Genomic DNA, 17104 nt, shown 5'->3' on the forward strand with positions numbered 1-17104 from the left:
ATGCATTTTAATTGAGACAAAGATAGGGATGTTTTCACAATATCACTATAAAGTTTACTTTCCATTTTATTGGATAGTATTCTAGCCCATCAGACTTTCTTTACAGATGTTTTTAAAATAAACTAAAATCGCATTTGTCATGGCTTCCAAATTTCTTTTTTTTTATTGAAAGAGTTTTAAAAAAAACAAAAACATTTTCCCCCTTTTTTCCCCCTCCCTCCCAAAAAAAAAAAACAAAACAAAACACCCCCCTCCCTCCCCCACCCCCGGCTTCCCGGGTCAATCACAAGGTAAAGTCCAATCCAAATAACCACATCCAAAGCTTTTCGTCTCCCAACCCCCTCCCCATTACATAAAATAACTTTCTAATTATTCAAAGGCAATCTGATATTTCTTAATCTGATATCTGTTTTGTAGATAATCAATCCATTTTTTCCATTCAATTAAATATCTTTCCTGCGTATTGTCTTTTAAAACGCTGAGATTTTAGCCATCTCAGCCAAATTAATAACTTTCAATATCCATTCTTCTATTGTAGGTATCTCTTCTTTCTTCCAGTATTGTCCAATCAACAGTCTTGCTGCTGTTATTAAGTTCAAAATCAATTTAGTCTCAATCCCTGTACAATCCATTATAATTCCCAAAAGGAAAAATTGTGGCAGGAACTTTATCTTCTTCTTCAGTACATTTTGAATAATCCACCAAATTCTTATCCAAAAGACCTTAATTTTCTTGCAAGTCCACCAAATATGAAAATATGTAGCATCATCACAATCACACCTCCAACATTTCGCTTGGATATTAGGATACATACATGATAATTTTTTGGGATCTAAATGCCATCTATAAAACATCTTATAAAAATTTTCCTTAAATTCTGTGCTTGTGTAAACTTAACATTTCTAACCCAAATTTTCTCCCATGTTTCCAACATTATTGGTTCCTGAATATTCTGTGCCCATTTTATCATACAATCCTTTACCAAATCCTTTTCCGAATCTATTTCAAGCAACACATTATACAATCTCTTTATATGCTCCTGGGTCTGATTTCTAATTTGCTTTATTAAATTTTCCTCCCTTTGCATTATACCAATTTTTTGATCTTCTTTCCATCTAGCACTTATTTGCCCATATTGAAACCAAGTATAATTCCTCCCTTCTTCATTTAATACCTGTAATGATTTTAATTGCAATCTACCTCCTTCAGCATACAAAAGTTCTTTATATGTAATCATTTCCTGTTTCTGTTCTATATTTATATTCTCTATTGCATGTCTAGGGCTCGCCCATATAGGAATCTTATAATCTAATTTATAGGAATATTTATTCCAGACCATAAAGAGCACTTCTCAACACATGATTCTTAAAAGCCCTATCCACTTTTTTCCATAAAATAAATCGCATGCCATCATATAACAAGTCATAACCTTCTATATTCAAAATTCTTTCCTCTGTTAAGTTAAACCAGTCACTTATTACTGAAAGGGTTACTGCTTCATAATATAGTTTAAAGTTAGGCATTCTTAAACCACCTCTTTCCCGTGAATCCTGTATTATTTTCATTTTAACCCTCGCCTTTTTACCCTGCCATATAAATTTATTAATCCCACTCTGCCAATCTTCCAAATTTTTATCCTTTTTAATTATAGGTATCATCTGGAACAGAAACAAAATCTAGGTAACACATTCATTTTAATAGCAATCCTTCCCAATAGGGATAACTGCAATTTCTTCCAGCCATTCATATCATTCTGAACTTTTGCCATAGCAAGTCATAATTATTCTTATAAAGTTTCTTGTTCGATGAGCTAATATAGACCCTAAATATTTAACCTTTTTTACTACCTCAAATCCTGTCATTTCCTCTAGTTTTTGTTTCTGTTGTATAGACATATTTTTAATTATCACTTTTGTTTTTTTCTGATTTATTTTAAATCCTGATACCTTTCCATATTTATAGGATTCATTAACGTAACCACTACATCATCTGCAAAAGCTCTAACTTTGTACTCATATTGTCTAATCTTAATTCCCTCTATTTTCATTAATTCTCGTATTTTATCTAATAATGGTTCCAGAGTCAAAACAAACAATAATGGTGATAAGGACATCCCTGTCTTGTTCCTTTCGCAATCTTAATAACTTCTGTCAAACTACCATTTACTATAATCTGTGCTGTTTGCTCTCCATAAATCGCTTTAATTATTCTAATAAAACAGTCTCCAAATTGCATTTTCTCTATTAATTTAAATAAAAAATCCCAATGCAATCGATCAAAGGCTTTCTCTGCATCCAAAAAAATAAGTGCCGCTGAAGTATTCTTCTTTTCCAAATATTCCAATATATTAATAATCTGTCTAACATTATTCCTCATCTGCCTCCCTTTTATAAAACCAGATTGATCAGTATGAATTCTTTGTTGTAAAACTAACATTAATCTATTTGCTATTATTTTTACAAAAATCTTATAATCATTATTTAAAAGTGAAATCGGCCTATAGTTACCAGGTTTAGAGCAGTCTTGCTCCTCTTTCGGTATCAGTGAAATAAAAGATGTTTTCCATGACGGGGGTATTCCCACTCCTAATTGTATCTGATTAAATAATTCTTTAAGTGGGCCTAATATTTCATCCTGTGTTTTTTTATAATAAGTTGCTGTAAGACCATCTGTACCAGGGGTTTTCCCCATTTTTAATTGTTTAATTGCCTCCACTATTTCTCCAGTAGCTATCGGCCGGTTCAGCTCCTCCCTCTGTTCTAATGTTAGAATATTCACCTTATAATCTTTCAAATAATCATAAATGTCCCTATCCAATATTTTGTCTTTTGCATATAGTGCAGTATAAAATTCTGAGAATGCCTTTTTAATTTTATCCTGTTGATATGTCTCTTTACCTTTATATTCTATTTTTTGTATGACACGTGCTTTCTGTTTCTTCCTTAAATTATATGCCAACCATCTCCCAGGTTTATTTGCATTACAAAAGGTATTATGTTTAGCATATTGTATATTCGTTGCCACCTGGTCTGCCATTAACATATTAAATTGACTCTGTAATATTTTTATAGCCTCTTTAAGTTTATGATCTTGTGGGTTTTGAATTAATAACTGTTGCTTCCTTTGAATTTCTTCTTCCAAATATCTACGCTGCTTTTGTTTATTATTCCTTTGCCTGTTGTCCAAATAAATCAATATCCTCTAATAAACGCTTTGCTCGCTTCCCACACAGTTCCTATAGGTGTCCCTTTGTACATATTAAAATCAAAAAATTCTTTTAACTGTTTCTTACAATAAGTTACATTATCCTCATATCTAAACAGATTTTCATTCAACCTCCATGTTCTACCACCTTTTTTCCCTTGTAATAATTCCATCCATACTGGGCTATGGTCAGTTAAACACCTCGAAAATATCTTCGTTTTCTTCACCCTAGAAAGCAAGTCATTAGAAATTAAAATAAAATCAATGCGTGAAAAAGATTGATGCCTATCAGAAAAAAAAGTAAAATCTCTCTCATCTGGATTCCGTAACCTCCATATATCTCTAAACTCAAAGTCTTCCATCATTTCAAAAAAAGATTTTGGTAATTTTGCATGTATAGGTATCTTCTTGGAGGAAGTTCTCTTATCCCTTCTTGTATCAATTACTCCATTCCAGTCTCCTAATAAAATAAACGAACTATAATCCCAGAGGGTCAACCTCTCATGTAACATTTTGTAAAACTTTTCTTGTTGCTGATTAGGTGCATAAATACCTATCAACAAAGTCTTTTGCATCTATCACCAGTTCAATAGCAATCAATCTTCCTTGAATATCTGCCTCAATTAGCTTAGCTGGTATATCCTTCCTGATATATACAACAATTCCATGCTTCTTTTCCAAAGCTGATGCAACAAAATGGTTACCCAATTTTGAATTAATTAAATATTTTTGGTCTGATAATTTTATATGTGTCTCTTGCAAACAAATCACATCATTTTTAAATTGTTTCAAGTAGTGAAATATTTTCCTTCTTTTCTGAGCTGAATTCAAGCCATTAACATTCCATGACAAGATTCTATTTGCCATTACTGGCCTCCTGAAGCTTTGAAGCAGACAACGGAAGCTCCTCCTCCGGTATCTTCCGTCTAGCTCCTCCCACAGCTTCCATAATGGGATCCTGACTTTTACTTTGAGACTGTTGCTCTTCTTTACGCTTAAGGGCTCCTCTTGTCACCCTTTGCTCTTGTGGTTCCTCTAATACTGGCAGCAATAAAGGCTCTTGGGTCACCACGCCTTCTTGAGTCTCTTGAAGTTTTTCTATCACTTCTATTTCGACTTTCAAAACTGTAGAAAGAAAATCCTTTGCCTTTAAAACCGTGTCAATTCTATATCTCCTTCCTTGATAGAATAGTGTCAGTCCAACTGGCACCTCCCATCTGAATTGAATCTGATGTTTTTTAAGTTCTTGTGTAAAAAAAGCAAATTGCTTCCTGTCTCTTAACATCTTTGAAGGAATCTCTTTCAACACCTTCAACTCCTGTTCTCCAATTTTTAAAGTTGTCTGATATGAAACTTGCAGAATTTGATTTCTCATAGTCCTTTTCACAAAATAAACCACAATGTCCCGAGGAAGCTTTCTCTGTCTTGCAATCCAAGAATTAACTCTATATATTTTATCAATTTGGTAAGCTACCTCTTGGGGGTCCGCTTCAATAAATTCAGCCAATGCTTCTGATATAATTTTTCTTAAGTCTTCTCCACGCTCTTCTCGCATACCACGAATTCTAAGAGCTCCTTCCATAAGTTTATATTGTAATATCACAACCTGATCTTCATTTTGATCCACTTTTTTCTGAACACCTTTCATTTCATCTTCTAAATACTTATTTGACTGAGAGATCTGTTGCATTTCCACTTCCAATCCTTCAATTTTTTTACTCAGTCCTTGAACTGCCATAAGAATATCTTCTCTTATTTTTGCATTAAAATTCTCCATCATCTCTTTTTGCCTATCTTCAGAAAGTTTTAATTGTTCTTTCAATATTTCCTCAAGACTTGGTTCAGATCCCTTCTTCCAAACAATGCCGGCTGGCGGCCCCAGGAAGGGCCTTCTGTGGGGCACCCACACTCTGGAATGAGCTTCCCGGGTTTCGTCAAATACCCGACCTCCGGACATTTCGTCGCGAACTAAAAACACATCTTTTTATCCGCGCGGGGCTGGCTTAAATTAGTTTTAAGGGAAATTTTATTAATTTTAAATGGGGTTTTTAGTATGGAAAATTTTAATTTCAGGCTAATTTAATAAGTTTTTAAATGGTATTTTAATTTGTATATTGTGTTGTTCTTACTTTTGCCTGTACACCGCCCTGAGTCCTTCGGGAGAAGGGCGGTATAAAAATAAAATAAAATAAATAAATAAATAAATAAATAAGGTTTAAAACAGACCAGCACTGGCATTTGAGCTTTGCCAGAAAGCTTTATCTTCTGCTTCATCTTCTGCTTCGTCTACGTCTTGCCTTTATTTTTGTGGCTTCTGGACGTTTGCCAGGAAGGGCCTTTGGCAGTTTGCCTAATTGGACCAAGGTTTGCGAGAGAACTGAGGAATTTGTGTTGGGAGGCATTTGTTTTAATTTGAGTTGAACAACGCTGGGAATGAAGTAATTCTCAGCTGTTTGAATAAAGTTTGTTTTTTCACGGACTGAGTTTCTTACTACCTACTTGGGCATGGGTCACAACAATAGATATGATGTCAGATTTTTGGGGGGACCCAGCATTGCTTATAACGATGTTTGTGAGAAGACCCACAATACCAAGATTTAATGACTGTTTCAAACCAGCCATGTGCATGTTGGTGTTTGCCAACTTTGCTTCAAAGCAAAGGCATTAACTTTTTGTACCAAACTGAGCATGCGGGGGTGAGCACCATCTGCCTTAGACTGACCTCCTCATGCTTGATTGTTTTGAGCCGTCTTTTCCCCAGGCCAGCTTTCCAGTTCTGCAGAAACCAAACTGGGAACTATAAAAAGTCTCGCACACACTGTGGAACAAAAGTTAATCAATAAAAATGTTCTTTTTATGTATTTTGTTCACTTGTCAGGTTAGCTATTATTAGAATTGTTTCCACACAGCAGTGTTCTAAAACTCTTAATCGACCCACACACATACACACACCTAGGAATATAATTCCTAACAGGATTTTAAAAGAAGTATCTAAGAAATAAAAAAAAGTTTTAAAGGATAATGAAAGCTTTCCCAAGATCCAGTTGCCTTGATCTTTTAATCAAACCATGGCTATATTAACCATCTCTAACAGTTCTTCAAAATCAATTTTAGTTGGTTTTGTGAGACTGGCATAAAGTCTTCCATGGTATATCTGGCTGTAATCCTTAATACACTTACTTGGATGAAAAACCCATTCTGTATTGAGTTGAAAATGAACTTGTGTTGTATTATCAATTATTTTGTCAAGGAACCAATGAGTAATGATTGTTAATGTTACTAGCTGTCACAGGCAACTAACCTAACAGAGCATAACTGGGCTCTTTCAAAAGCGATTATGAGATCCTGAGATTCATAATCTATAGTTAAGATAAATGTTAGTGACAGGGAAATAAAGTTCAAAGAATTAATTAAGGGGAAAGTTTATAGAAACACATCAACTTTTAAGAGGTGGTCATATAATGCATTTATAAAGGACAAAAAACAGGTGCTAGCAACAGCATAATCTAATTGGCAATCAGTTCAAATCTTTGATAAATCAGAAATTCTCTAATTGCTTTATTAGTTTAAAACTATATTTAAGCCAGTTTTTTCTATGAACTGTAAGAGCTGCTATTTAGCATCTGCCTGCCTGCCTATAAATCTAATTATTATTTATTAGATTCTATACTACCATTAATTTGTACAATTCAAGGCAGTGCACACAATACTCCTGTAAGGTGGATTGGATGCCAAAAGGACTAGAACTCATGATTTCCCAGTTTTTAGTCAAATATTATAAACACTACATCAAACTGGGTATCTCTACCTAACTACCTACTAACTTACTGCATCTGTCCTTATTAAAACTGTAGTCAATGTGTTTACTTCAAATATAAAAACAAATTTCTTTCTAAAGTTGGGAAAAAACTCATTTCTTTTTGTGTATTTTAAAGTTACAGTCGTCCATCCTCAAAAACAACTACAAAATTAGAGACTGGATAAATAAGATAGATCAGGATGCTGTGGATATATACTGTGTTGCAAGTCCTTCACCGTATATGGAGACAGACAGAAGAGTATGAACATCATTTTATGATCTCTTAAGTGCATATTTAAGGACTAGAATAGAATAGAATAGAATAGAATAGAATAGAATAGAATAGAATAGAATAGAATAGAATAGAATAGAATAGAATTTTTTTAAATTGGCCAAGTGTGATTGGACACACAAGGAATTTGTCTTTGGGCATACGTGCTCGGTGAACATAAAAGAAAAGATACGTCCATCAAAAATTCTAAGGTACAACACTTAATGATAGTCATAGGGTACAAATAAGCAATTTTGGATATAACTTATCTTTCATGCAAAAAAAATGATGCAAAAAAAAAAAATGCTCCTCTATCCAGTATCCATACATAGATCGTAAATACAATAGCCACATCAGGGTTTTTTGCCCTGAAATGAGTGGATTTTCCATCTTTGCTGGTAGAATGAGTTTTCCTTCATTTGGACCATTAATTGCTAAGAATAATAACACAAGTAGTCTTCTGAAGATTAACTGATTGCTTGTGAGGCCAGTTATATGAAGAGATTAATGTCTGAAATGTAAATTTGCAGGAATTCTACTAAGGCCATTAAAAGTTGGACAAGATAAACTCAAGTGGGCAATAAAGAATGAAAAAAGAGGAGACAGGTTCTAACAATCATGTTTGTGAGAAGACCCACAATACCAAGATTTAATGACTGTTTCAAACCAGCCATGTGCATGTTGGTGTTTGCCAACTTTGCTTCAAAGCAAAGGCATTAACTTTTTGTACCAAACTGAGCATGCGGGGGTGAGCACCATCTGCCTTAGACTGACCTCCTCATGCTTGATTGTTTTGGGCCGTCTTTTCCCCAGGCCAGCTTTCCAGTTCTGCAGAAACCAAACTGGGAACTATAAAAGTCTCACACACTGTGGAACAAAGTTAATCAATAAAAATGTTCTTTTTATGTATTTTGTTCACTTGTCAGGTTAGCTATTATTAGAATTGTTTCCACACAGCAGTGTTCTAAAACTCTTAATCGACCCACACACATACACACACCTAGGAATATAATTCCTAACAGGATTTTAAAAGAAGTATCTAAGAAATAAAAAAAAGTTTTAAAGGATAATGAAAGCTTTCCCAAGATCCAGTTGCCTTGATCTTTTAATCAAACCATGGCTATATTAACCATCTCTAACAGTTCTTCAAAATCAATTTTAGTTGGTTTTGTGAGACTGGCATAAAGTCTTCCATGGTATATCTGGCTGTAATCCTTAATACACTTACTTGGATGAAAAACCCATTCTGTATTGAGTTGAAAATGAACTTGTGTTGTATTATCAATTATTTTGTCAAGGAACCAATGAGTAATGATTGTTAATGTTACTAGCTGTCACAGGCAACTAACCTAACAGAGCATAACTGGGCTCTTTCAAAAGCGATTATGAGATCCTGAGATTCATAATCTATAGTTAAGATAAATGTTAGTGACAGGGAAATAAAGTTCAAAGAATTAATTAAGGGGAAAGTTTATAGAAACACATCAACTTTTAAGAGGTGGTCATATAATGCATTTATAAAGGACAAAAACAGGTGCTAGCAACAGCATAATCTAATTGGCAATCAGTTCAAATCTTTGATAAATCAGAAATTCTCTAATTGCTTTATTAGTTTAAAACTATATTTAAGCCAGTTTTTTCTATGAACTGTAAGAGCTGCTATTTAGCATCTGCCTGCCTGCCTATAAATCTAATTATTATTTATTAGATTCTATACTACCATTAATTTGTACAATTCAAGGCAGTGCACACAATACTCCTGTAAGGTGGATTGGATGCCAAAAGGACTAGAACTCATGATTTCCCAGTTTTTAGTCAAATATTATAAACACTACATCAAACTGGGTATCTCTACCTAACTACCTACTAACTTACTGCATCTGTCCTTATTAAAACTGTAGTCAATGTGTTTACTTCAAATATAAAAACAAATTTCTTTCTAAAGTTGGGAAAAAACTCATTTCTTTTTGTGTATTTTAAAGTTACAGTCGTCCATCCTCAAAAACAACTACAAAATTAGAGACTGGATAAATAAGATAGATCAGGATGCTGTGGATATATACTGTGTTGCAAATCCTTCACCGTATATGGAGACAGACAGAAGAGTATGAACATCATTTTATGATCTCTTAAGTGCATATTTAAGGAATAGAATAGAATAGAATAGAATAGAATAGAATAGAATAGAATAGAATAGAATAGAATAGAATAGAATAGAATAGTAGAATAGAATAGAATAGAATAGAATAGAATAGAATTTTTTTAAATTGGCCAAGTGTGATTGGATACACAAGGAATTTGTCTTTGGGCATACGTGCTCGGTGAACATAAAAGAAAAGATACGTCCATCAAAAATTCTAAGGTACAACACTTAATGATAGTCATAGGGTACAAATAAGCAATTTTGGATATAACTTATCTTTCATGCAAAAAAAATGATGCAAAAAAAAATGCTCCTCTATCCAGTATCCATACATAGATTGTAAATACAATAGCCACATCAGGGTTTTTTGCCCTGAAATGAGTGGATTTTCCATCTTTGCTGGTAGAATGAGTTTTCCTTCATTTGGACCATTAATTGCTAAGAATAATAACACAAGTAGTCTTCTGAAGATTAACTGATTGCTTGTGAGGCCAGTTATATGAAGAGATTAATGTCTGAAATGTAAATTTGCAGGAATTCTACTAAGGCCATTAAAAGTTGGACAAGATAAACTCAAGTGGGCAATAAAGAATGAAAAAAGAGGAGACTGGTTCTAACAATCATTTTATAAGGACTAAACAGTAAAGATATAGACACTGATTTATAAACATTGGATAGGTCAGTGCTGGAATCCATAGCTGAATTGGATGTGTCCAATTCAGAAGAGACAAATTTGAGATAATGGTTCTTATTCTGTTGCCTTAATAAATAAAATTAATTAATGGTAAACAGCCGGGAAAACTTATTTGATACAGAAGGACCCAGCAAAAGGGGCAACACCTGCAAATTACAGGCCAATAACATGTCTGCCAACCATGTTCAAGCTGTTGACTGGCATCATAGCTGATAGGATCCAGGACTACCTAGAAGCAAATAACATCTTGCCAGTAGAGCAGAAAGGAAACAAACGAGGAAGCAGAGGAACAAAAGATCAGCTCCTGATTGACAAAATGATTCTAGAAAACTGCAAAAGCCGAAAAACAAATCTGCATACAACTTGGATTGATGTTCTGTTTCCTCCCCAATAGAATAGAATAGAATAGAATAGAATAGAATAGAATAGAATAGAATAGAATAGAATAGAATAGAATAGAATAGAATAGAATAGAATAGAATAGAATAGAATAGAATAGAATAGAATAGAATAGAATAGAATAGAATAGAATAGAATAGAATAGAATAGAATAGAATAGAATAGAATAGAATAGAATAGAATAGAATAGAATAGAATAGAATAGAATAGAATAGAATAGAATAGAATAGAATAGAATAGAATAGAATAGAATAGAATAGAATAGAATAGAATAGAATAGAATAGAATAGAATAGAATAGAATAGAATAGAATAGAATAGAATAGAATAGAATAGAATAGAATAGAATAGAATAGAATAGAATAGAATAGAATAGAATAGAATAGAATAGAATAGAATAGAATAGAATAGAATAGAATAGAATAGAATAGAATAGAATAGAATAGAATAGAATAGAATAGAATAGAATAGAATAGAATAGAATAGAATAGAATAGAATAGAATAGAATAGAATAGAATAGAATAGAATAGAATAGAATAGAATAGAATAGAATAGAATAGAATAGAATAGAATAGAATAGAATAGAATAGAATAGAATAGAATAGAATAGAATAGAATAGAATAGAATAGAATAGAATAGAATAGAATAGAATAGAATAGAATAGAATAGAATAGAATAGAATAGAATAGAATAGAATAGAATAGAATAGAATAGAATAGAATAGAATAGAATAGAATAGAATAGAATAGAATAGAATAGAATAGAATAGAATAGAATAGAATAGAATAGAATAGAATAGAATAGAATAGAATAGAATAGAATAGAATAGAATAGAATAGAATAGAATAGAATAGAATAGAATAGAATAGAATAGAATAGAATAGAATAGAATAGAATAGAATAGAATAGAATAGAATAGAATAGAATAGAATAGAATAGAATAGAATAGAATAGAATAGAATAGAATAGAATAGAATAGAATAGAATAGAATAGAATAGAATAGAATAGAATAGAATAGAATAGAATAGAATAGAATAGAATAGAATAGAATAGAATAGAATAGAATAGAATAGAATAGAATAGAATAGAATAGAATAGAATAGAATAGAATAGAATAGAATAGAATAGAATAGAATAGAATAGAATAGAATAGAATAGAATAGAATAGAATAGAATAGAATAGAATAGAATAGAATAGAATAGAATAGAATAGAATAGAATAGAATAGAATAGAATAGAATAGAATAGAATAGAATAGAATAGAATAGAATAGAATAGAATAGAATAGAATAGAATAGAATAGAATAGAATAGAATAGAATAGAATAGAATAGAATAGAATAGGATAGGATAGGATAGGATAGAATAGAATAGAATAGAAAAGAATAGAATAGAATAGAATAGAATAGAATAGAATAGAATAGAATAGAATAGAATAGAATAGAATAGAATAGAATAGAATATATGGGAATAGAATAGAATACAATAGAATAGAATAGAATAGAATAGAATAGAATAGAATAGAATAGAATAGAATAGAATAGAATTTTTTAAATTGTTCTTGGCTGCCAAATCAGAAGAAGGCCTGGGAGAATCAGGCCTTGCCGGCCCCTCCTCCTCCCTTTGGGTGGGTGCCAGGGAGGGAGAGGGTCCAGGAGAAGCAGGCCTTGCCAGGTCTTCTCCCTCACTTTCTGAATCATCCAAGTCCAGGAGTCCGAGTCCAGGAACTTGGGTCACAACAATTGACTATAAGAAAGCATTTGATTCACTACCACACAGTTGGATCATCAAGTGCCTGGATGTTATCGGAATATGCAAGTGCATCGGTAATTTCATTGCAAATACGATGAAGCACTGGAAAACAGAACTGTTTATTGGAAGTGAAAACTATGGACTGGTCAACATCAGAAGAGGGATTTTCCAGGCTGACTCTTTGTCACCTCTGCTGTTCATCATTGCTATGATCCCCCTGTCAACAATTTTACAGAAAACTAACCTGGGTTATCAAACTGCTAAAAATTCACAGAAAATCTCTCACCTGCTGTACATGGATGACCTGAAGCTATATGGAAAATCAGAAATTGAAATCCAGTCACTGACCAATACAGCTCGAGTTTTCAGCACTGACATCAGCATGGAGTTCGGCCTGGACAAATGCGCCACAGTGGCACTGAAGAAAGGGAAGATCATAGAAAATGATGGAATTGAAATGCCCAATGGACAAACCATCAAGTGCAACCAATCCGAAGCCTACAAATACCTGGGCATACTGCAGCTGGACAATATCAAGCAGGGGCAAGTGAAAAATGTGGTCAGCAAAGAATATACGCAAAGGGTCAGGAAACTTGTAAAAAGTAAACTGAATGGCAGTAACACCATCAAGGCTATAAACAGCTGGGCCATACCCGTTATCAGATATACTGCTGGAATTGTGAACTGGACACAGGCTGAGCTAGACAGCCTGGGTAGGAAAACAAGAAAACTGATGACCATACACTATGCGCTGCACCCACGTAGTGACGTTGACAGGCTATATTTGCCCAGAAAGGTAGGCAGCAGAGTACTTTTGCAAGTGAAGCAGACAGTCGAAGAAGAGAAACATGCTCTGGCAGATTATGTGAAAGACAATGTTGAACCAGCTTTGATGGAGGTCAACAAGAGGAAGCTGCTAAAAGTACGGCAAACCAAGTATCAATATAGGAAAACAGTGATGCAAGCTCGAGCTGACAGCTGGTATAACAAAGCACTGCATGGACAGTTCCTTGAAAAGATCCAAGGAAAAGTAGATAAGGAAAAGACCTGGTTATGGCTGACCAATGGAACACTGAAGAAAGAAACAGAAGGCCTAATTCTTGCGGCCCAAGAACAAGTCATTAGAACAAATGTAATCAAAGCCAGAATAGAAAAATCTGCTAATGATCCAAATGCAGACTCTGCAAAGAAGCAGATGAAACCATTGATCACATACTGAGCTGTTGTAAGACAATAGCTCAGACTGACTACAAACAACGTCACAACACAGTCGCTCAGATGGTCCACTGGAACTTGTGTCACAACTACCATCTGCCTGTAGTAAAGAACTGGTGGGATCATAAGCCTGAAAAAGTGATTGAAAATGAGCATGCAAAACTATTGTGGGATTTCCGAATAAAGACTGATAAAGTTTTGGAACACAATACCCTGGATATCATGATTGTGGAAAAGAAAAAAGTGTGGATAGTCGACATTGCTATACCTGGTAACAGCAGAATTGATGAGAAACAACTTGAAAAAGTCACTAGATATCAAGATTTGAGAATCGAATTGCAGAGACTCTGGCATAAACCAGTGCAGGTGGTTCCAGTTGTACTCGGCACACTGGGAGCTGTGCCTAAAGACCTAGGCAAGCACTTAAAAGCAATTGGCGCTGACAAGATCACCATTGGTCAGCTGCAGAAGGCCACCTTACTGGGATCTCCTCGCATAATTCGCTGATACATCACACAGTCCTAAATGCTTGGGAAGTGTTCGACTAGTGATCTGTGATACGAAATCCAAAATAATTATCTCGTTTGCTGTGTATACTGTCATTTTGTGTAAATAAAATAATAATAAACAACTGCTGACTTTGCAACAAACTGCCGATTTTGCAACAACAAAGTCGAAACTGTTTCACATTTAATATGTGAATGCAGCAAAATCGCACAAACTGATTACAAAGCTAGACATGACCAAGTTGCTAAATTAATCCACTGGTCATTATGTAAAAAATAAGACTTACCTGTATCCAAAAAGTCACGGGAACATAAAGTGGAAAAAGTTATAGAAAATAAGAAGGTGAAGATCTTGTGGGACTTTCGAATAGAGACAGATCGTCATTTGGAACACAATACAGATATCACAGTTGTTGAAAACCGAAACATACAATTTATTGAAATCATGGTACCAGGAAATGCCAGTCAAAGAAAAAAAACTGGAAAAAATCATGAAATATCGCGACCTGGCCATCAAAACTACACAGCTATGGATGAAACATGTAACGGTGATACTCATCGTCATCGGGGCACTTGGTACCTTGTCTAAGAATTTTATAAGATACATCAACAAATTGCAGCTTCCTGAAATAACACCAGCGGAACTGCAAAAAATTGTGTTACTTGGAACATCGTACATCTTAAGAAGGTACTTGGTTGATACCTAGGACACTGGCAGCAACCTGTATTAGCACCAGTCAATGGTATTTGTGATGCATTTTTGAATGTTAAGTTGACTGAGTTTTATGTTTAACAAATAAAGTAAATAATAATAATAATTACAATAACAATAATAAATGAAAAGGTCTAGCTCATATTATGACACTATAATAAAATATGCCACAACAGAAGGCCATTTCTATAAGAAAAAGTCTTTTGTGTATCCATATAGTATGGCCTACAAGTGTCCAAATCAAAGATTCCTGACATGTAAAACAATGTCAAGTTTGAGAAGTCTCATAAAGTATTGAAAGTGTTTTTCTGCTTTAAAGGGAAACATAAAAAAAACCCAACACCTTTTGTTCAATATCTTCTAGTTTTTACAAAAATACATCATAATAGAACAAAGACATCTGTATGGTATTAATGGATTTGGCTAATTTTCCTAATATTTTTTCACCATCTGTTCTGACAATTTTAGAAAACATTGTCATTTCAGACACTAAGCTCAAAAAAGAAACAATAGCAGGTGTTTTCAAAAAGTAATGAAGTTAACTCGGGCTGCAGTGTCTGATCTTTGCAAAAGAGTATTAAGAGCCATAGATGAATTCTCCAATCAGATCAGAGAGTGCCTCTGATTTTGAAGAGAAGATTCTAAGATTGTATGTCCTCTTTTGATTCACTACCAGTTTCTAAGTTGACTTTCACACAGGGAAACTGCTCCTTTTATATGTATGCAGTATATGGGACAAATTTTAAAAAGGGGAGAGGCACAAATTCCCTAGTTGTACCTGCCATTTTGAATCGAGTGGCCATTGTTGTAGACGCCTCTATGGAGAAGTGTCTTATGGTCATAGCTATTTGGGGAAAGAGCAGAGAAGAATTCAGAGGCACATTCCAAGAATTGCCATGGTTGAATGTGGAAGCAGATTCAGGTGTCCAAAATCCATTAGCTGAGCCCATTCCACATCAAGCCAAAACTGAATTTAGCAAGCAGTAATTGAGAGACAAATACATTTACTGTACATGCAGCTGAATTTGGAAAGCCACATTTTGAAAAATAATATCAATGTTTTTCTCCCATGAAATATTAAATGGAGAAAGAGAGACAGATGCATCAGAAAAGTGTTAGAAATCAAGTGTACTTTTAAAGAGGAAGATTTCTTAAATACTTTTAATGCAAAAGGTTAGTAACTCAGTTGGGGATGATTTTAAAGGTATAATAGTTCAGAAATGTAGCTTTAAATTGGATTGTTGCTAAATATGATTTGTACTGTCAATTGCTCTGACTAAATAATGCCAGAATAGAAAATAAATGTGTCATTTTCAACTGTGAAAATAGTGACTATTGCACAGACAAGAAATGTTTATTCTCTTTAGATGAGTTCAGTTAAAGATTTTTTTAAAAAAAAATGCTATGTTCAAGAAGTGAATTCACTTCCTCTTGAATAAATAAGTGATATGTCTTCAAAGAAAAACCAGAAAGTCCAATTGCCTCTTGAAAAAGCACCTTTGGGACAATCATGACCTCGATGACTGAAAAACTCCATAGGCATTCACAATAGGTATCACAAAATTCCTCCTTACTAATCTGGGGATCTGATTTTAGATGGTAAACAGGAGTAAATCTTACAAACAAATAATAATCCCAGAAATTGGATTTTAGGATGCCACCATGAGGCTGGCTGTCAAAAGAATTTGGTACAGTAAATATGTGAGACATGGGGTCGGGGCGGAGGACCCTTTCAAATTACAAAGTACAAATTAGTCACTAAAAACAATTCTAATATTCTTCCCTTGAAGTTTAACATATGTCACATAAACTGGTCCAAAGTATCTTACTGAGTTGCACAATGCTTTTTTCTAGGATGCAATACAATTGTTGGAGAACCAGTTTGGTGTAGTGGTTAAGCGCCAGGCTAGAAACCAGGAAACTGTTTTATTTTTTAAAAAAATATTATTTATTAAATTTTTTCCTTTACATAACTCTAGTACATAATCAACACTGTGTCATTTCTATATGCTTTGGATCAACATTCCATATGACATATACATTATATACATTCAATAACTAATCCTCAATAGCCTTAGGTATATTTCCAATTTTTATTTCTATTATCTGTCCAAGTATACCATTTTTCCCAAACTGCATAAAATTCTGAATTGTCTTTTTCTTCTGCTGTGAGTTTTAATCCTGCCTTATGCATCAAAGCCATCTGGGCAACCTTGCCCCAATCTCAGCCCATGATGTCAGTCTGGTCGGTCAATTTCTGTCACAACCAATGGACCAACACCTAGATGATCTGAAAAAAGTGGATCCTGAACTTGCAGGGGGAAAGCTGGGAAGAAAAAAAATGCAATATAGTTATCATAGATGAAATCTGCCTTTTCCACTTATTCCACCCATTGAAAAAAAATCTG

The 17104-nt window shown here is 33.9% G+C and overlaps 1 protein-coding gene across 2 annotated transcripts in view; it reads right to left on the reverse strand.

The window, feature by feature from the left end:
* Positions 1 to 16646: 16646 nt before the first annotated feature.
* PRELID2 (PRELI domain containing 2) overlaps positions 16647 to 17104 on the reverse strand; it is a 62922-nt gene continuing 62464 nt past the window's right edge. For both annotated transcript variants that reach the window (XR_009153445.1, XM_058169043.1), the window contains one exon: positions 16647 to 17022. The gene's annotated coding sequence lies outside the window, so the exon portion shown is untranslated. The remainder of the gene's footprint in view (positions 17023 to 17104) is intronic.

The sequence above is a fragment of the Ahaetulla prasina genome, chromosome 2 (assembly GCF_028640845.1).
Source record: "Ahaetulla prasina isolate Xishuangbanna chromosome 2, ASM2864084v1, whole genome shotgun sequence".
NCBI lineage: Eukaryota > Metazoa > Chordata > Lepidosauria > Squamata > Colubridae > Ahaetulla > Ahaetulla prasina.